This window comes from Garra rufa, chromosome 1 (genome assembly GCF_049309525.1).
Source record: "Garra rufa chromosome 1, GarRuf1.0, whole genome shotgun sequence".
Classification (NCBI taxonomy): Eukaryota; Metazoa; Chordata; class Actinopteri; order Cypriniformes; family Cyprinidae; genus Garra; species Garra rufa.
This window is the reverse complement of record NC_133361.1, coordinates 5,029,306-5,049,242: the sequence shown is the minus strand read 5'-3', so window position 1 is coordinate 5,049,242 and position 19,937 is coordinate 5,029,306. Positions and strand designations below refer to the sequence as shown.

General features: G+C 39.9%; 1 pseudogene; it reads left to right on the top strand.

Annotated features, from left to right (window-relative positions):
- The window catches only part of LOC141333558 (GTPase IMAP family member 8-like), a 20,527-nt pseudogene extending 5,576 nt beyond the window's left edge, over positions 1 to 14,951 (top strand).
- Positions 14,952 to 19,937: the final 4,986 nt, after the last annotated feature.

The following is a 19,937-nucleotide window of genomic DNA, read 5'->3' as shown; positions in this document are numbered from 1 at the left end:
AGAAAAGATGGTAACACTTTATAATAATAACAATCATTAATGGAAGGTAAATTGACAGTTAATTAATCTTTAGCTATGCATTTACTGAATGAGCACTGTGCTGTTCGTCCGACTGTACTCTATTTTATTTTACTAAACTGTTTTAATTATTCTTATTTCTTTTTATTAGTTTAATTTCTTCTATGTAAAGAACTTTGAATTGCCGTTGTGTATGAAATGTGGTATATAAATACACTTTTTACTGTTAACAAGCAATGAAATTATAATAAAATGTTTACTGATTATTAGTAGTGCTGTGAGTCGACTACCAATGCTTAAAAACATCCCAAGCTATTGTTTGATGCACAGAATTTATTTTATGGTTTAGCATGCTATGCCACTTTCATCAAAACCTTTTACAAAGCTATAGCAATGTCATGTCATTAAATATGATAAACAGCGATTCTGGAACAGATCTGCGTCTTCCTTATCCCGTTAAAAAACATATTACAGTATGTAACCATATTCCTCCGTTCAAAAAAAAGTTGCTCTAACTGTTCGTTACAAGCAGGATTTGCTGTCAGGCAGGTAGCTTAGCTAACATACATAAACATATTTCTGCTAGCCTACCTGCTGCAAAATTGCACCAAGACAAGTAGAGCTATTTTACGTGTGTAATCTATCACTTACCACTGTCTTGTTTTTTCTTATCCTCCTCTTCCTTTCTCTTCTTTCTTTTTTGGCTTCCTGAAGCATAATTCCGCTTCATGACTGCCGAGGAAGTTTTGTATTTTGCCGGCAGCAGAGATCGCGTGGTTGGCTGGCTGCTGTCAGCGAGGGGGGCCCCCTTGAGGGGGATCCCGATAACAGTGTCATTGCACTTTACTGCATTCACTATCAATGGGGCGCTCACACAGTTTGTCACTGCATTTTATTCTTAACCAGTCGTTGTCTTGGGGCCCCAGGCCAGCTCGGGGCCCCAAGCAATTGCTTGGTTTGCCTGCCTTGTCGCGACGGGCCTGGATATGATAAATTTATGGTTCATGTTAACAGCAGATTGATTCAGCTGATCTGCAAATCGCTGCACACATACGTTTATCACTCATGATTTTAAGCCAAATCCATGCAGAAAAGAATAACGTTAACTGACATCTGGATACGACTCTCCGCAATCTCTGACGAAATCGGTCGGGTTTTCTCTCTATTAGAGCCGCTCTGAACTTAGTATTTGAACGCATGCTTGGACTGAAGTTTACAGGGGTTCACCAGTTTAAGAAAGGTCTGAGCGTAAAAATCTGCTTCTTTTCATTTTTAAGGTATTGTTTTCATTATAATCTACTGATTCAAATAAGTAATCAATAATAATTATAGCCTACCACTGCGCGCCTAGCTTGACATGCTTTCGCGTAAGAATGAACAGGCAGCATGGACGCATCAGGCAAAATCGTCAAATATATTTCAAAAGAAGCCGGCGCCACGGTCCTGACCACATCACTGTCTTTACTGGGTGTTTTTAGGGAATATTTCAATTTATTAACATGCGACTGAATTAGCTATTCATGTGTTGGACTGTCATGATTTTGGCTAATGCAGGACACTTCTGAATGATGCGCATCAGAGACGTGGGTAAACGCAAAGCGACCAATGCACTACACCGCTGCATTACCGTGCTCAATAGCATTAGCACAGGCATAACTCCCTTCAAACTTTATATGGAATGTCAACGTTTCTGTCACCAAAAACTTAGAACAGGCAAACACACACACGCACACAAATGAAATCGTCTCTGCCTGATGAAAAACATATTTAAAACACGTTCAAGTTTTAGAAAATGTAGTTAATATTTGCATCATTATTGATTTATCTCATCCACCCGCGACCCACCCGCAAATAATCAGAATGCATTTTTTTATTACCCTACCCACCCGACCCGCGGATTATCCGCAGCGCCCGCGGATATAACCGTCATCCGCGCATCACTAGCGCGAATGGAGCGGCGCGCATTGAGCGTTCAAGCGATTGCCGCGCCATTCGCGCAAGTTCAAAAATCTGAACTTCGGCGGAATTCCGTGCCGCGGTAACCAATCAGGAGCTTGCTCTAGTAGTGACGGAGGCAGAAATCCGAAACAACAATGGCGGACAAAATCACCGTTGCTGTCTGTGGTTCCTCGGAGCTGTACGATACATCTTTGGACTTTTGTAGAAACAGGAATAAAAAGGATCTTGCTAAGAATAAAGTGAGTGAAGAGGTCGGACAATCTGGTTAGTTTTAAAAAAGGCTCTTTACTCAATTTAACCTACATATACATACATATTGAGACTACAAGCAAGCTAAACCTGGCAAATTGAGCTCATTCACCTATTTTACAACTACTTCCCCGCTGACGAGTGGCAGAAGCCCCTCCCTTGACGCGAATTCGCGTCTGTTATGAAGAAAATGTCACACGCAAATGACGCCAATTTTACCGCGCGAATGGCGCGAGTAAACTCAAATGTTCAAGCGTTCAACTACGCGCGAATAGCGCGTTTTTTCCGCGCAAGTCGCGTCCGGTGTGAACGCACCATAACAGTATTTGGAACTGTTTGACAGTGAGTGACAGGTCTTGCTTGACCGCATTTACTGCAGTAAGGATCGACTCGATCCGAGCAGGTAACATTCATGCCTGCATAGTGGTCGAATCCCATATGACACCTGGATAAGTGGTTCTCTGTAATGGAGATAACACACTTTTCTTGGTGTTGAGTCTCAACCCCAGCTTTTGCATGTGGGCGAGAACAGCACCTCGATGCTGAACCGCCAACTGCTCTGAACTGGCTAGGATCAGCCAGTCGTCAATGTAGTTGAGTATGCGGATGCCCTGGAAGTCGCAAAGGAGCCAGTGCAGCATCCACAACCTTCGTGAACGTGCGGGGTGAGAGTGCTAGGCCGAAAGGAAGAACTCTGTATTGGTATGCTCTGACCCTGAAAGCAAACCTCAGGAACTTCCTGTGCTGAGGAAGGATGGAGACATGAAAGTATGCGTCTTTTAGATCTATTGTGACAAACCAGTCCTCGGACCTGATTTGAGACATGACCTGTTTGACAGGTAGCATTTTGAACTTCAGCTTCAGTTTCAGTCAAAATGGGCCGCAGCCCACCATCCTTCTTCGGAACGAAGAAGTACCGGCTGTAGAACCCGGAGTCTCTGTGCTGAAGAGGGACCACCTCGATGGCTTCCTTCCTCAGAAGGTAGTTTACTTCCTGTTCCACTCTCTAGCTCCGCTACGTTTCTTTGATGCTTGCTGCTTGCTGACTGCTTGCAGATAACCCCAGCCTGACCTGCTGCCATGTATGCCTTGCCCATCAAGCTTAATCGTGTGAAGTCAAACCCCAGCCTGACCTGCTGCCATGTATGCCTTGCCCATCAAGCTCGATGTTACTTTTAATGGCTTGGTGGGCAAGGACGGAGCCCTCAAAGATGATGCCTGCCCCGGGGACAGATAGCCCACAAGCGTCTGTTCAACCGGCGGCATCATCTTGTAGCCGCGCTCATTCATTCCAGCCACGTTACCGTAGTGATCAGTGGCTGCGGAGAACAAGCGGGCTGAATATGGTTTTCCCCAAGATCTGGCGATCTCATTGTGCAGATCTGGGAACAACGGAATGCTCCATCTAGGAGGTGTTGACTTGGTCCAACACCTCCACTAGCTCCTCATAATGGGGCGATCGGGGGGGCGGGTGAACTGTGTCAAGGCTTTCCACATCAACCTCCTCGGATGAAGATAGGAGAAGCCTTGATTCGTCCTCCTCCTGTGGGGAAGGAACCGCAGTGCGGGCTTTCACATCCAGAAGGATGTCGCTAGATCCGCCAGGTGAGGAGGGAGATAGGGCAGCGCCCGTCTCCATTCCCTCTAGCAGATCAAATTGCGAACCCCACGAGTGCTGCTGCCGCTCCGCCTCAGTGGAAGCGGGGCCAGACCCACGGGGAACGCTGGTGAAAGCCCCCTCCTCGAAGAGGGCTCTCCGGGAACGAAGCACCGCAGCGGAAGACGCTGCCCCCCCCCCTCGAGGGCTGACTGTGCATGCTCCGCTCCCAAGCAGACCACGCATAGGTTGTGAGTATCCCCAGCAGCGATGAATCGCTGGCAAGGGGGAGCACACCGCCTATGTGGCTGCTCAACTGCTCTAAACTTCCTATTTTACTTTCCCCCTTTTGCTGAAATACTGCTCAAAAAAAAGTTGTAGAAACTGGTACAGAAAAACAGCAGTATGCAGAGACAGACACATACACAGAGCGCTCTCGCTGAATGACAAAAGCTGACGCCGGCATCAAACGCACGTGCTTTATACTTCCTGGTCGCTGACGTCACCGACTCCCGTCATTTCATTGGTTGTAGACATGTTCAGAGTGCGGCCCGCTAATGGCGTTCCCCAGAGCATTGCTGATGCAGTGTAGAGGAACATGATAATGGAACATGATCTTTACTTAATATCCTAATGATTTTTGGCATTAAAAAAAAAAAAAATAATAATAATTTAAAAACACATTGTACCAAAGTGTTGTACCCAGCACTATGCAATTGTAAACAATTTTTGTAAACATATAAATAAAGTCATTATTAGCCAATGATAAGTTGTAGAAAATAAGTCACACAAACATTTTAAAGTTACTGTTTAATTGAAATTATATTTTATCTTCATATTTGATCTCATCATTCTGAATTGTTTCAGGCATGTAGTGCATAATGCTCACCATCTTTGTGTTCTTGTGTTTTTCAGTGGGCTTAAATTTTCCAGATTGCAGTCGCCCCAGTGGTAAGTCAATTAATAAATGATTTAACAGATTAAAGAATTTAACATGATTTAATAGAACACATTTAAAATTGTGCCAAAGTGCTGTACAATTGTAAACATTACTTGGAAACCTAAAATAAAAAAGCACAAAAATAAAACATGCGAATAAACCATAAACAACTAAGAAACCTATCAAAGAGTTTCTGTTGAAAGGGATCTAATTCATTAAGCAAACACTTGGTGACTGTGTTTTAATGTTCTGTATATCTGTAAATAAAATCTCCAATAACAAGGACATTTTCATCCGGTTTTTCAGTGGGTGTCTCACTGTATTGAGCTATAGGCTATTGTTATGACAAAGTAAGGCACATCAGATGCATTTATTAATTTGTTCTATTCAGCCATATTCATGTAGGAGCCACAGAGTTACAAATATAGGCCCGGTTTCGCAGACAAGGCTTAAGCCTAGTCCTAGACTAAAATGTAAGTCTGAGTTGTTTCAACTGAAATAAAATTGCACTGATTGATTTTAAAATATATCAGTGCCTTTGTTTTGTCTCAAGATGCACACCAGTAATGTTTTTTTTTCTAAGCATGTTTATAAAAATTACTTAAATGTCCTAATTGAACTATGGTCTAATACTGGCTTAGTCTAAGCCCTGTCTGGGAAACCGGGCCATAGAGTATAATATCATAACACAACGTCTGGGTTACATAGGTAACCCTCGTTCCCTGAAGGAGGGAACAGAGACGTTACATATGGGATCTCGCTTGAGAGACCAATCATCTCTGAGCCTTATTCAAAGGGCCAATGAACATTGGCGAGTGGTGTCTGCGTGCTAAGCCACTCCCCCGTACATACAGGTATATAAGATTGCGGCACGCACACTCATTCAGGTTTTCACTGAGGAGCCGATCAAGCCGGCTCCACCGGGAGTGGGGACGTAGATGTTATTGTCCCCTAAAGAACCATCTCCATCACCTCTGGGTTGCCCGTGTCAGGGACGTTTCGCAGCTTTCTTGCGGGTGTTTCTGGCCGGTCCCTGCGTTGTGGAAATCGCCGCTCTCCCGCAGCCAGCTCAGCTGTAGATGTTTTGGGGCCGCATGCAGTGGCGGTTTTAGGCCTGGGCAAATGGGGCAGCCGCCCGGGGTGGCATTTTTTCATGACACGTGGGGGGCGGCACACGAACTTGTAGGAAAAAAAAATTGTCTCTGCTGCTAAGCGGTTTTCTATTATCTGATACACATCAAAATAGTAGGCGCACTGGGCCGCCGAGATGTCCACCTCACTCTCAGACTCTCCCTCTGATGCTGCAACAGACATCTCTTCCTCCTGTGGAGCATCAAAGGAGACACCCAGCCCAGAGGCAGCGTTTAGCGTCCAATGAGGTGAGGAAACTGCCACACCCAGAAACGCATTTCTGAAAAGAACATCTTACGGCCGTGAGAAATTGCTCTTTTAGTCTTTTAGGAAACCGTGGCACACTGTGCAATCAATAGCTGCTTTTCCACTGTCGGGCCAGTGCGAGCCAGTGCTAAGAGCGTGCCGGGCGGGGCCAATGGCCTCGAGTCGCAAGCACCAAGACCAAAAGTAAGCTGCGTTTCCACTATCGAGCCAGTAGCCTCGCTGCGCAAACCTAAAGCCCGCCCTTTACACCTCCTTGAATCAAACGTCACAAAACCCCTCCCCTTTCAGCGGAGAGATTGAAAGTAAGTAACCGTAGTGTGATTATCGAAGGAAGAGAGCCGAAGTGGCTGTTTGCTCCTTTCGGTGTTTTTTGGTTGAAGATGAGGCAGCGAAAACAAGATGCGAAGACGGACGCTCAGCAGCGTTTACGGCGAAAGCTTATGTTAGCTGCAAGGCGAAAAAGAACAATAAAGCAACGTGGAAGCCGAATACAGCGAATGCAGAAACGTCTTGTAATGTTGCTGGTGATGTCTGTTCTGATGCAAGAAGTGCTCTGCAACAGTTGTTTATGCAGCAGCAATATTTGTAATATATTACATTAATAAATCACTTGAAAAGAAGCTTTGTTATTATGACCTACACACAAATCTTTCGTCTAACTTGGTATTACATTCAACTAAATGTTGCATTTTATCTACACACTACTGCAAAAAATAACTACGCAGTTGTACTTTTTGTATAATTTTGTATGCTTTTATTTAGGTACAGATACAGGTACAGTGTATGTTAACAATTTATCAAGGTGTGTTGGTGAGTTTCTGTGGGGTTTTTTGGACGATGTAAAAAAAAACTTATACATCAAAGCTCATTTTTATAGGATCTCGTTTGCATTTTTCCAAATTTAAATACGAGTAGATACTGATCAGACATGCATTTAAATGTTTTCATCACACATCTGTAACAACAGTTGATAGTGTAACTATTACTGAATAGGACCTGATTTACACTGGACACAAAAGGTGCCACATCAGATAACCATTTAAGTAATGTGCCCATCAAAACTGCATTTCCATATAATATCTGCCTAATGTAAGTGTCTTCTCTGGGCATCGCTTTGTCCATTGTGCGTTTTTATGGTTTTGTACTGCGCCCGCAATTTCTTCAACTTGTCTCGAACTTGCACTGTGGTGCGCTGGATATTAAGCTTTGCGAGTCGAGCAACGATGTATTTTATCACGTCTTTGTTTCTACAGACGCCGTCAAACTGGCGTTGTATATTGTCCTCGGCCCTAATACATAGAAGAGCCCTGTATTAGTAATACAGCGAAATGCGCATACCGCAGACACACTCCGCCTTTCACTTTGACCACGCCTCAAGCCCCGGCTGGCCCGCTTTGGCCCAAGGTTTTCGTCGGGCTGAAAAACCCGGGCCATTGGCCCTGAGGAAGCACCGATGAGGCACGATCAGGCCCCGGAAGTGACAGTGGAAACGTGACTGGCTCTGGCACGCACTAGCACACCCGCTTTTGGCCCGACAGTGGAAACACGGCTAATGGGGCTTGCTCTCTGGAGAGCAGGAGGCTTTTTAAAGCTGTGAAAATGGCCGTCCGCAGGATCCCAGTGCCGGCTGCCGAGAAATCACTCTTTTAGATGTTTTGCTTTTTTTCGATCCACAGCACACCAGCGGGGGAAGAGCAGCAGGAACTTCAGTCTTCGTCATGTTGAAGGTTTGTAAAGGCTCGAGCATAGAGGCACCGAAAGCGAAAGTCTGAATGAGTGTGCATGCCACCATCTTATACTGTATACCCGTATGTACGGGGGAGTGGCTTAGCACGTAGATACTACTCGCCAGTGTTGATTGGCCCTTTGGCTCAGAGATGATTGGTCTCTCAAGCGAGATCCCATATGTAACGTTGAAGTGATTCGACTGAGAGGGAACAGCAAGTTAAAATGTCAGCAAGGTCTCAAGGAACTGCCTGCTTGTTTTAAATCAGCGGTGTGAGAAAGTTTCAGGTTCTCACACCGCTGATTTAAAACAAGCAGGCAGTTCCGTGAGACCTTGCTGACATTTTGAAATGCGGTAACAGGCAAATCAAGTGCAATGTCCGTGATGCTTCAATAGTCAATTATGTGTGTTTAAATGAATGTATTAAATTAAATTATGAGGAAAAGTGTCAGAAAGTGAATCTGCATTTTTAATTGAATCGGTCTGTATGTATTATAATTTCACTAATTTAAAGACTATTCTTTTTTACGTTAATGCTTATTGTTATACAATACAAACAAAAATCTATTTAAAAAAACAACTGCTCATGCTACATGTATGTAGCACCTCTGTCCTTTCAAAAATAAATAAAATAATACATTTTCTGATGTACAAAACTCGTATTAAACCATGACCCCAAAACCGAGGTACTGGAGCCGTGACTTCTGTGTACTGTTACAACCCTAACAGTCACAAATAGTTAAACAAAGTTCCTTTCAAGGCAATTACCAATGTAATACCATTAAAACATATACTTTTTTCTGTTTCTTTTATTTTTATTGTAGTTAGCAGGAGAGTGCAAAGTGCAGATGTCATTCGTCCAAATGGTAAGTTTAACAGACTGCAAATTTAAAGACTCTGTGTATTCTAGATACATTTTAAAATGAGTTCCTAATGTATCTTTTGCTACATTTTTCAGTGTCAAAGCTGAATCTGGTCGTGTGCGGGTGTGACGAGACATTAAAATCTTCCATAACAAAGCTAATCCTACAGCAGACAGACAGAAGATCAGACGTAGAGCTTCATGGTCGTCTGATCAATCTGGTGGAGCTTCCAGCTCTCAGTCATCTCTCAGAGGAGGAAGTGATACGTCAGACTCTCCGCTGTGTGTCTCTCTGTCATCCTGGAGTTCATGTTTTCCTCCTAGTTATTCCTATTGGTCCTCTTACTAATGACAACAAAGCAGAAATAGAGAAGATCCAGAAGATATTTGACTCTGAAAAGCACTTCACGGTGATATTTACCTCTGAAATGAGTGTTTTTGAACCTGTCATAGATTTTGCACAATCTGTCGTTGGCTCTCATGGCCTCTGTGGGGGTCGATATAAAGTGATTGGGTTTAAGGAACCTGAAAACTCCAGACAGATTCCAGAACTGCTGGATTATATAGAAAACATGAAGACCAAACCGTATTCAACTCAGATGTTTGTGAGAGCTCAAGCAAACAGGGTCAGACAACTGGAAGAACAACACAAGAAAGAACTAAAGAAACTGGAAGATGAAATCAAAGAATTAAAGCAGAGGTTTCAGTTAGATGGTGAGTGAGTTTTACTCTTAATAATTTGGGACTCATTATGATTATTGCATACCGTATACTATAAAAAAACTGGGTAACGTTTATTTTCGTAATTTACAAAGCTTTACAAATGCTGCATTCATGGCTGATAGTTGGTGTACTGGCCTTAACATGTTTTTGAAATGTGTTTTAGGATCTAAAGATGAACAGGATGATCTGGAGTGTATGAGGATTGTGTTGATCGGGAGAACAGGAAGTGGAAAGAGTGCAACAGGAAACACTATTCTTGGAAGAAACGTGTTTGTGAGTCAGCTCAGGCCAGATTCAGTGACGACTGTTTGCATGAAGGGAGTCGGTGAAGTTGAAGGTCGATCAGTAGCTGTTGTTGATACTCCAGGACTCTTTGACACGACACTGACTAATGATCAAACGGTGGAAGAAATAGTAAAATGTGTCTCACTGTCATCACCTGGACCTCATGTGTTTGTCATTGTGTTGAGTTTGGGAAGATTCACCAAAGAAGAAACAGACACTGTGGATCTGATAAAGAAGATCTTTGGTCCAAAAGCGGCTCAATTTACCATCGTTCTGTTCACAAAAGGAGATGAACTTCAGGAGTCCATAAAGGATTATGTGAGCAAATATAACTGTGCTGAACTCCAGAAACTGATCAGAGATTGTGGAAACAGATTCCTGGCTTTTAATAACAAAGAAAAACAAGACAAAACTCAAGTGATTCAGCTGTTAAACATGATAGAGGAGGTGAAAAAAATTAATAAGGGCCAGTACTTCACTAACAGCCTGTTTGAGGAGTCAGAGATGTCCATTAAAAAGAAAATGGAGGAAATAATGAAAGAGAGAGAAAGAGAAATTCAGGCTCAACATGAGAAACTGAGAGTCAAATATGAGACAGAAAAGGAAGAGCTCAAGAAAAGACTTGAGGAAGAGAAAAGAAAAGCAGATGAGGAGAGAATACAAAGAGAGAATAAGTTCAGACAAAAAGAGGAAAAAATCATACAAGAGTTTAAGGAAAAAGAGAGAACAGAACAGAAAAAAACGAGAGATTGAAAACCAGAAACGATCAGAAGAGGAACAAAAGAAACAAGCTGAATATAAAAGAGAAATGGAAGAGATGAAGAGAGCGATTGAAAATCAGAGATTACAGTTTGAAAAACAGCAAAAAGAAAGAGAAGAAGAAGATAGAAAGAGAGAAGAGAAATACAGACACGATCAAGAAAAGATGAAACATGAGAATGAATCTGCCATAGAAGAATTAAAAAAGAAACAAGAAGAAGAAACTAAAAAGAGAGAATTGGAGGAGAAAAGGAGGAAAGAAGAAGAAAAGAAAGAAAGACGGAGATGGGAAAGAAAGATAAAAGAGGCTGAAAATGACAGAAAAGAGATTCAAGAGGAAATTAAACAACAGCAGAGAGAATGGGAGGATGAAAATAAAAGGCAGATGAAAGAACGAGAGAAAGGAGAGAGAGAAATAAAAGAAAAACACAACAAACAACTGAGAGAAAAACAAGAAAAACTGGAGGAAATTAGAAAGAGATTTGAAAAAGAGAGAAAAGCAGAACAACAAAAGATAGAGGAGGAGAAACAGAAACAGAAAAGAGAGAGAGCAGAAAAAGAGAGAGAATATGAAATAAATAAAGTTGAAATGAAAACACATTATGAACAACTGGAGCGAGAAAGAAAAGAGGAGTGGGAGAGAAGAAAAAAAGAAGATGATGACAGATTAGAAAAAGAGAGAAAGAAATTGAAGGGAGATCTAACTCTAGAGCGAGAAATGGAGAGCAAGAGAAGAGAAAGAGAGGAGAGGGAGAGAAACGAAAGAGAACAGAAAGTGAGAGATAAAATAAAACGGAAGCATGATAAGGAAATAAGAGTTATGAAGAAGCAGTATGAAGATGAAGCCAGAGAACAAGCAGAAGAACTGGACGATTTAAAATGGAAAGTGGAAAAATTAAAAAAGGAAAATGCGGATTTAAAAAGAAAATGTTCTACTATGTGAAACATTTTTGTCCTTGTTAAGGAGCAAGAATAAAAGATGTTGTGTACGTGAGCTACCATACATTATAAAACAAGCATAAATGAAGAAACATCAAGACCTGAACACTTTTATTGGTAAATATGTGGGGAACCTTTCACTTGTTACCTCTCATATACAACTACTGTACATTTATGTGGTGGTAAATGTTTGCTCTTTGTTCACTTTACGTTTGACCAAGTACTGTTATGATTTGAGCTCTTTCCTTTTTAAGCATTGTGTGCTCACTTTGAGTCAAACATATGAAATAGACCTTTATTGCAACTAGGAAAAAAATCCGGCACGAACCAATTTATGAATCAAGGAAATCCTCATAGTTTTCACCTTCTAGACGAAATATTGGTAAAATATCAACTTCTGTACTTTAGCATTCAGTTATTTACTGAAAACCGAGGATCATCCTTCAGCAAAGAAGTTTTGAAATGGAAGTTTATTAAATGTTTCGACCCAATATTTAGAAAAAAGGTTATGTTTTTATGTTTTATTTGATCTGGTATATGATTGTATGCTCATAGAGTCTGATATAGTTGGAATATAAAGGGGAAAACAGCAATGTGGTGAATATTCTGACATTTATATGATGACATTAAAATATCTTGTTAGAGGTAATGGATTACATAATAACTACTAAGTAACTATTAAAGTTTTTTTTTTTTTTTTTTTCAGTCTGACTCAACTGCATTTGTGTTTCTCTCTGTTTTGTTGTGCCGAATTTTTACCAGCTAGTAGGTGCTGTGCAGGTAAACCTCACTCCCTGATCTCAAGAGATGTACTAGCGCAGTGGTCGCCAACCCGTCAATCGCGATCAACTGGTAGATCTTTATCACTGTCCCGGTAGCTCCCGAAAATAAAAACGTTTTCAATTTTGCAAGCATCTGTATTTCTTAATCCAACTGCTTTATTTTCAATGAAGTGACCAATCAGATAAAAGAAGAGCACCCGTAAATTAACTGTCACAAACGTCAATATGGATCTCCATGGTGATAGCCCGCGCGAGGTAACATACTACAAACTAGAATGGCGGAGGCTCCACGAAAGAAGGCAAAAACATACAATTTTCATCCGGAATGGGAACAGGAATTTCTGTTTACCTTGGTAAAAGAGAAGTGTGTATGTATGTTGCCACCAAAAACAAGCATTATGTAAGAGAGGGAATCTGGAGCGGCATCACAATAGAAACCACCCAAAATTTAAAGACCACAAAAGAGCGCGATTCGTGCACGGAAAGTTGACGAGCTGAGATCTGAGTTGAAGGCCCAGCAATCTCTTTTTACAAAATCTGCTGATCAAAATAAGGCTGCTACTGAAGCATCGTTTCGTGTAAGTCGCTTTCTGGCTAAAAAACAAAAAACCTTTTACAGATGGTGAATTATTCAAGGAATAAGCCATGGCCATTACTGCAGAGACTATTTTCAAGGATTTCAAAAACATAAAACCTCACTCCGTGCCTGTGGCACGTCCTGATTTTGCAGAGTTAGGCCCCGATCACACCGAACACGTCTTTTAGTTCTAAAAACGCGAGGCGCACAGCACTGCCTTTTTTGGTGACTTTTAATAAAAGAGCAGTGTGCTGCGGTTTCTTTATGTTGCTAAGCAACAACCAAAACAGCTGTCCTGTCAGTCAAATCAAAGGATTATTGCGCGAGCGCTCTAAAATCTTAGTTGTTTGCTGTTTAGTAAACTGTCATATTAGCAGAAACCCTAAATAATACAGCTCCGGGTTACCCACGATAGACACCAAAGGTTTCTCCTCTATTTCTTGCAGTCTCCGGACTTTTTAAGCAACGGTAAAATTCCGTCACCACAACAGAAGACCCGCCTCTCCATTCATTCGATTGGACAATGGAAAAGAACGCGAATGACGTTGGGCGTTTTTCCGCTCAGAGTTGATTTTTTTTCAACTTCAGGCGCTCAGAGCGCTCCTGCAAAACGCGAGGCGCAGCAGGCGACGAAAACGCGAGGCGCCTGGGGCGCATAAACAGCGCGTAGAACGCTCACTGCTAACAGAAAACCATTCAAAAGAGGCGCCTCCAACTGCAAAAACGCGTTCGGTGTGATCGCGGCCTTAGATGCGTTCCTGGGTAAACAAAGGAGGTGCTTAAGGTAAAATCATTCAACCAATCAGAGGAACCGCACGACGTCATCCCGTGTAAGGGAGGCGCCCGTTTTTGAATTTCAGCCTTCAAGTCACATCAAGAGCCATCAACAATTTTCGTCCGAGGTAAGTGCGGTCCTTTCTTAAAAATGTTGCATGTAAAAAATACGTCCATGCTCAGCGTAATTCTCAATCCATCATGAAATGATTGCTTACGCTATCGTTAGATAAACTGTTCATAAGGAAAATCGCCTTCCTGCCGCAAAATGAAAGCTCCCGATCCGAGCCGGGGAGATGTTTTCCCCGCGATTTATATTACTTTATTATTTATTCATTTAGCAGGTGCTTTCATTCAAGTCCATTTCAAAAGAGAGAAACCAAACACTTTCGCTGATGAACTGGGTCCAAAACAGGTGTAGAAAATTCTGGCCCGCGGCCCGCAAGATCCACTTTCGCGTAACGTAATAGCGCCGCAGGATGTCTATTCACGTCTCTTCATTGACAAACACACTTATGGCAAGTAAAATGAATGTCCCATATATAAAAAAAAAAAAAAAAAAACCTGGTGCAGTATTGTTTTTCTCTGTATTGTATAAGAGGTAAATTTCAAATCTAATTTATTTGTTGTTGGGTACTGAAAATATATCTAATTATACTACATACCCAAGTCATAAAATATATGGAGAGGTTCTGGGGAGTTTGATAACCCGCTTTCCAATTGTGAAGGATGACAGCTCTTCTGGTTATGTATGAACAGATTGCTGCTCTTTTATTACTGTGAAAATATTTGAAGTCATTGTTTATAAAAAAAAATATAATCTATTTTGAAAGAAATTATAAATGTGTCAACAGGATACCATGTTGGAATGCCTTAGGAACAAATTAAAAAAAGAATAAGGATACCCTTGGTTAACTCATCAATCGTCTTGCAAATGTAGGAGAAGTATGGGATCAAAAGGAGGGGTGCCAGACAAATTGACTCTGAAGGACATAGTCAACAGCAAAAGGCAAGTACAGTTTAATACATGTTATGTCAAAGACAGGTTAAATTTGTCTCAACATGAAACACATCTATTTATTATTTCAGAATGCAGACAACCGTTGGATACAATGTTATGTAATGATTCGGCTTGTTCACAAGAGGTAGTTGGTTTAGTTTTCCTTAAGTGAGGAATCAAATTAATACATCATATTAATGTTTATTAAAAATTCATTTTGTGACTTATGTCATATTTACATATTGTGACAACACTGTCTTCCTACCTCAGGTTGTGTTGGACCTGGAAGTAACGGGTGAAGATGAGACAAGTTTCCTTTTCTTGGAGTTCCAAAGCTTGAGAGTAAACACTTACATTTTGTGATAGACAGAAAAGCAAGGAAAAACATGTTTTTGTGAATTCTTAAAGTTTTTTTTTTTTTTTTTTTTTTTACAATGTTCTTTAGTTTTATTCTTATTCTAATTCATTATTTTAATTTTATATACTGCTGTTAAAAAGGTCACTTAAAATAATGTGGGATTCAATTCCTGGGGGTTTTGTTTTTTGTTTGTGTTTAAGATGCTGCATGAAATGAAAATGAGGTTTGGAACAGACTTGGTGCAGAACATGGAAACATCTCTAAATTAAAATGGCCCCAAATTTAGCAGGAGTGCAAAACATGGAAGTCAGAAAAAAAACTCTACACCAGTCTTATTGGACAAGCCGAGGACACCACACAAGGTAACTACACCTTATATATTTTTTCATCAACCTATCTGTTTCCCTGTGTAAAATGGCAATATCTGTATTGACATTGTAAAGGTTGTAGCACTAATAATGTGTAAAGTTATATGAATGGAAACATAATGAAAGAAATAGGTTGTGTTCTAAGAAAAGTAAAAAGGTTTGAAATGGCAATGGCTGAATGAATTTAGATTTTTGGGTAACTACCCCTTTATTTGATTTCTCTACCTAATGTAAAATAATTTGTATCTGTTTGTAGATCTTCCTAGGAATGCTGCACTCATTTTATTGCCAGCACTATTTAAAGAAAATGCCAGCTTCCTCTACTGTGTTGATAATGTAAGTATAGTTTTTGTAGAGCATTTTCAGTTAAAGGTTGTATCAGCGATTTCTAGCCTGAAACATAAAGTGTCAAATTCAGCTGACCTTTCTTCACGATCCGCTCGCTGCCTGCCCCATAAATTGTCTGTGAAAAAAACGCATCTCTCTGGTCAGCCTAGGGTCCGAGATATGCCAAAAAAAACAATCGGCGCTCCCAACCTTTCCACAGATAAAGAAACAGTGTTCCAACCAATCAGCGTCAGGGGTTTGGTGTTGTGGACTTTCGCTCCGCCTCCCTCACATCCCTGCACCAGTAGGAAAGTCCACAACACCAAACCCCTGACGCTGATTGGTTGGAACACTGTTTGTTTATGTGTGGAAAGGTTGGTAGTGCCGGCCAGTTTTTTGGCATATCTCGGACCCTAGGCTGACCAGAGAGATGCGTTTTTTTTCACAGACAATTTATGGGGCAAGCAGCGAGCGGATCGTGAAGAAAGGTCAGCTGAAATTGACACTTTATGTTTTAGGCTAGAAATCGCTGATACAACCTTTAAGTTTACCTTTATAATTTACTCAAGTCTGTTCCTTAGTCACAACCTCTGTAATGTCATTGAATAGCACCTAGGGTTGTTCAGATATTCGATAATACCAGTACTTAGCTTTTTAAAGTAATATTACAATTTATTAACCCCACCACAGTTTTACATTCACATTGGCGTATACACCAAAATGAAACATTCAACTGCAACACATTAATATGATCAATTCAACAGTGCCAATTTTATATTATTTTGATATTCGTTTTAATTGCAGTGTCATTTACATTTTATCCAAGAAAAAGGGAAACACTGTCTTACAGAAACAACAAGGATGCCTACTGTTTTTAGATAATCACTTTGGGTGTAATTCATGAATGTTAAAAGAAAATAAAAATTCGTTCAACGTGAAAATAAACTAATTGTTTATCTTTACATATGCATTCGGGTTGCATGTGAACGTCTCGATGTGAAACTATGGCTAAGCAAATCAATAATAATATAATAAACTAATAATATTATTAACAGTAGTAGTAGTTAGCAATATGAATAAAATAAGACTGCATATATGGGCCCAATTAATCGATTACTTTTTAACATTATTGCAATGATTCTGGAGTGATGGTGCAAAAATACGCTGCGCAAAATGAATGAACCTGAGTAAAAAGGTTTAAATGAGCAGGAGTTAAAATTCCAAAATATTTCTGTGAAAGTAAAATAAAGTCAATATTAAACAAATTGTTAAAAAATGAAGAATACAAATAGGTAGGTAAAAGAAAAAAATATTAAAAGCTAATAATTGCCCGCCCCGCCTAAATATTGTGTATTGGCGATTGACAAGCTGACGATCCACGCGATCTGACAAAGAGGTTTATTGGCCAGCTCTAGAAATTCATAAATGTTTGCTTTAATGGAACCCAACCATAGCCTTGAGGGGATCAGGAGAGCCATGAAACACTAAGAGTGTCAGCATCATAATGGACGGTGCAAACATCATAAAAGAGGCAGACATTGACATGACGCAAGCTGTGGAATGCCTGTTTGCGGTCTATTTTCTTTTCAATGTGCAATACCCAGTTGCCATTGAGCACGCAATGACTTTTATTGAAAAATATATGCTCAAAATAAGGTGTCGCCATGACACAAGAACATCAATACCTGTACTAAAAATGTACAACCAACTTGTGTTATGAATTGTGTAATAGATTGTTCATGTTTTTGTTAATGCATTGTTTCTGTCTGCATTGTGGTGTGTATTTCTTACTTTAAAGGTGCATGTAAAAGTTAAGTAAATAGTAAAAAGTTAAATAAATTAAACATTTGAATGCAATGTAATGAAATGTTTACTTGTTTTAAAGGAGTACACAGAGATGCAGTTGTAAGGTCCGCCCACTGGTCCAACGACGGTATCCAATGGCACGGCAGAAGGATTCTCGCGTGTTTCTGTCTTTCCTTTTATGCAGCACAACAAATCGTCGCCTTAGAATTATAAGGTTCTATCTGACATTTTTGTCAAAATTGAGTTATTCATATATTCTTATTCTGTGACAACTTATTTACATTATGTGATTTTTTTTTTAAGTTTAAATCATTAAATTCTCATACATGTTGACACATTGTTACAACAGTAATTTATGTTTTAAAACAAATTGTAAGTAAACTACTTTTATTTCTTGAAAATTGTTGAGGATTTTGATATTGTACATTTAGAATACATTTAGGGTCTCTGTCATTCTCATGTAGGAAAGAGACTTGTTCCCCATGTCATTTTTGCTATATAGAATGCAAAAACTTGAAGCTCAATATCTCAAAACCACTCGGAACGCAGATAGAACCTTATAATTCTAAGGTGACGAAATGTTAAAATAAATACATTTTCCTATATGCATGACCTCTAATTCATCTGACTCCAAAAATGAAAAGGTTTTAATGATATTTAAGAATTTAGTAAGTCGGTGTAGGTGTTTGAAGATCCTTGATTTAACTCTCTAGTTACTTTACTGGTTCATTCGGATTCTCATGTCGCTCAGGAATATCACATCGGCCGTTTGTGTATTCCACGATCACATACTCACCAGTCTTGGTTATTAGACAGAGGTAATTGACCCATACTTTAGATAGCCGCTCCTATGCTTGCTCATTCTAAAAATATCTTTGATTGGTCCCCATAGATCTGTACACACTTGGATAAAGCAATATTATCTCTAGCCAAAGATACCACTACTATAGATATAAGCCAACCAATATTGCTTCTCTAATAGTAGTTTTGGTTTGGTCATGCCATGATTTCTCATGTACACTTAACTAAAGTGATATTACAATAAACAGAGGTTAGGCTTACCCTATTTAGGTTGGTCAAACAACTTTCAGTTGACCTAAACGGAAATTCCCTTTTAGCCCTTACAGTCTAAGTACACTTGAACTAATACCAAGTGTTAGCCAGATCTCTAAATATACAGCTCGATGACAACTGGATTTTGTCTGTTACTAACATGATGCAGAAATGCGGTAACAAGGATGCAACATAATCTACTAGAGTTAATAAGTTCAGAGCAATCAAGATAAATTCAAACATAACATTTACTAATCAGGTAATCGGAATAGCAATTCAATTTTCAATTCAAAACGATATAAAAACATTGATCTTTTATACAAGCATTCAATAATACAAAATGAGAGGATTCAGAAGTATCATCTGATAGTGAGAACTACACACAGCAATTGTGCGGGAGATCTGTCTACAGATTCACTGAACTCTTGTTGTTTTCCCTTAAAGATCCAGACAAGTCCTGAAGTTACCAAATGGTGTAGTTTGATTATTGTAAGGATTTTAGCATATCAAGGATATCACTTCTGCGGGCTGTGAGTACGAGGTGAGAATTTCTCTTCAATATCTGTGGGAATGGTTATCTCATTTACATGCAGACGGTGGTTTGTGTGAAAGACCTGGGAGTAGTCTGGATCTTGATGGCTGTTTGCCATATTGTTAAGAGAATGAGACCCCTTTACCAAAGACACACTGAGACCTTTCAAATGATACCAAACATGAATTGTTACATTCTTGTAAACACTGTTTGCTTGGTGCTTTCTGTATTGCCCTTGGTTCAGAAGGAAAGGAGGGGGAGAGAGGGTAGGGGAAGTGGATATGGAGAATCAGGTGTGATCTTTCTATCTCTCTCAGTGGGGTGTGCTCTTGAAGTGAGGAAGTTAGGTTCATGAGACAGAGTTCCGACGTTGGTTCCCGTAAGATTTCTTTGTGTTCTCAAGCTGTGGACTTCCTCCAGTTCAGCCAAATGGTATCAGCCTTACACAGTTTTAAAAAAATATTGTAATTTTGCTGTCTTTTTAATAAAGAAAATTAATTTAAATATCTGTTTTTATAAAACAAATGAATAAATTTTCAGATTTTGTTATAATTTCTTATCCAGTTTAAGCTTTTTTGTAATAATAAAGAACCCTTTATGGTTAAAAAAAAGAACCATTTGGCTTAGATTTAAAGAACACAATACAATGTGAGTTGTATTAAACTGTGATATATAAACAAACAAATTAGGAGCAATGATTTTATATGGTATGTGAAAGGAGCAGCATATATACACACACAGATTTCAACTCTTTGTTGAAACAGAAGTAATGTATTAAGCATAAAGGAGATAAACTTAACCTAAAGCATTAATCTCAGGCCAGTATTGATCTAATACTAATACCAACGTTGGTATAGACACTATCGACATTGGGATCTATAGACAAACGTATTCAATCGCAGTCA